This window comes from Merops nubicus, unplaced genomic scaffold, assembly GCF_000691845.1.
Source record: "Merops nubicus isolate BGI_N331 unplaced genomic scaffold, ASM69184v1 scaffold42789, whole genome shotgun sequence".
NCBI classification, from domain to species: domain Eukaryota; kingdom Metazoa; phylum Chordata; class Aves; order Coraciiformes; family Meropidae; genus Merops; species Merops nubicus.
In genome coordinates, this window is record NW_008633837.1 from 8,546 (window position 1) to 11,248 (window position 2,703).

The window sequence follows — 2,703 nt, forward strand, 5'->3', positions numbered from 1 at the left end:
GGGACACGCCCCGCCCTCCCCCCCCCCCGCCTGCACCCGCAGCATCCCTGGGGGGCTGCACTTTGCAGGGCAAAACTCACCTGTGCTCCAAAGCAGAGCTGGCAAACGCGGCAGGGCTGTTTCCCATGCTGCAGTGAGCCTGGTTGCATCTGTGTGGTGTGCGCTGAAATAAGATGGGGTGGAAGCCCTCCTGGGTTCTGGAAAGTGCTCAGGCTGTTTGGGTGAGCCACTCTTTTCCCATGGTGATGTCTGAACTCCTCTCAGTCCGTTTCTGTGCTCCTTTCATGATCCTCTTGGGAACCTGCTCACTCTGAGTGGGCCCAAATCAACCCCTGGTAGCAGGTTGCATCTGTGTGGTGTGCGCTGAAATAAGATGGGGTGGAAGCCCTCCTGGGTTCTGGAAAGTGCTCAGGCTGTTTGGGTGAGCCACTCTTTTCCCATGGTGATGTCTGAACTCCTCTCAGTCCGTTTCTGTGCTCCTTTCATGATCCTCTTGGGAACCTGCTCACTCTGAGTGGGCCCAAATCAACCCCTGGTAGCAGGAATAATGGATACCCTCTACCACCTCTCTAGAACCACTGGGGTTAAGCCCTGACCCCTGCCAAGTAAGCAGGCCGCCCTCATCCTTAAGATGCCGGAAGGTCCTGGCAGACCCTATAGACCTCCCACGCCTCCTGCACAATTTCTGGCCCTCCCCTTGGGTATGCTGGGACAACCGTGCAGGCAGAGGGACCAGCCCTGAAGTGTTCAGCTGCCCCAGCCCCAGGGGATAGCTCTGCTTCTGCATCCCAGGACATACAGGGCTGCAGGAGTGGGGCAGGTTGGGCTGGGCTGGGCTAAGCTGCCCTATGTTGAGGCAGCATGTGGTGGCCCCCTCCTGCCTCACGTCCTGCTGCCTCCTCCTCTCTTCTCCTTGTCCCTGCCTGGGGGTGGCAGGGAGGGCTGCCTGCCCCCAGGACCTGCTGTGGGGCTGGGACCTGCCAAGCGCAGCAGCCCCCAGGGAGCCTCTGTTCACTCCCAGGAGCCGGTCAGCAAGGCATGGGTCAGGTAAGAGCTGGTGTGAGGCTGTCACATCTCGCAGGGCTAGGCAATGCCTGGAAGTGGCTGATGCTGCCATGGGGCTAGGGGGCAGCTCCCTGAGCAGGGGGAAAGATGTGATGCTTGTGGGACAGAGGGATGAACAGGGAACACAGATGATGGGAGAGAGGAGCATGGGGATGGATGGATGGATGGATGGATGGATGGATGGATAGCAGTCCTGTGTGAGGTGACAGTGATCCACATTGATTGCTGCCAGCTCAGCAGCTTCCCCTGGATTCCTAGCGTCCTTTGTGCCCAGATCTCCCGTCCCCAGGCAGCCCAGTCCAGGGCAGAGCAGTGCCCTGCTGTCCATGCAGGAGATATCTAGACCCTTGGCACTGCCCAGGGGTGAGCTCTGGTCCTGGGGGTGGTACAAGGGCTGCCATTGCTCCAGGGGAGAGGATGTGAGCCAGGACAAGGGCTGCAAGCCAGGAGCCTGGGATGACCGGCGTAACATGGAACAGAAGAGGAATAAGTGAGGGGAAAGGTGGAAAAATCACAGGGAAGAAAAGGAGAAGGGGAGGGAGAGGAGGAAAAGATGATGCCCAGTTCCCCTGCAGGGAGAGTGGGGCAGGAGAGACTCATCAACCCATGGGAGATGTGCTCTCCCCCAACAGGACTGGGCACTGAGATGCTGGCAGATTCCAGGCCATAGCTGCAATAGCCTCAGGGCCAAAGACATCTACCACCTGGTCCTCTGTCAGTAGGGGAGCATGGAGAGGATGACAGTCTGGAGCACCAGGGCAGGAGTGCAGTGGTAGGTACAGGGATGGGAGGGGCAGAGAGGAAAAAGAGAGAAGGAAAGCAACAAAAGAAGAGCCAGGAAGGAGCAGGGCGGGGGTGGGGGGGAGATGAAGGGATGTCACAGACTTAAAACATTCACCTTGATGGGCTGTGACAGGTTTAATTTCCAGAGTACAACCATTAAAGTGATGGATGGGAAGCGTTCATCTCATGCCTGGTGCACACGGGCCTGCAGCGGCTGCAACAGGGTTTGTTTTGTTGCTGTTATTTATGAGGTTGTTTCTGCAGGATCTAGGCACTCGTCCAGTGCTGGGGGGACAGAGGAGGGGACACGATTGATGCCGGAGGAGTTGGGGTGCTGATTTATGGCTGCTTAGCCAGATGACTCATGTTGTAAACATCAACAAATGCCATTAAAGCTGCATCTCCTTCCTGCCTCTGTGCTGACACTGCCGCCGAACTGCGAGCTGAGGCCAGCCCTGCTCTGCACCACACTGCTACCTGTGCACCCCAGAGGGGCTGTCTGGCCCTCCCCACCAGGGACACGAGGGTCGTTTCCCTGAGGGATATCCAGGGCTCTAGGAAGATGCAGGAATGACACACAGCAGTGGTGGTGCCCTGTGGGAAGTGAAACCCAGGATGCGCTTATACAGCCAGGGCTCTCTGCCCTGTGCCCTTCTGCCCCTTTGCCTGTCTCGGCCCCATAACTTTTTCTGGCAATGGTCACAACTTGTTATTTGTGTCACCAGTGCCCCAAGGAGCTTGGGTTGACCTGGTCCCATTAAGGTGCCATCCCATTCCCATGCCTGCACTCTCCAGCCTGTTGGACCCCATTCCCCCTTGGCGTCCTCACTCACCTTTTTGCCCCACAGCCTCCTC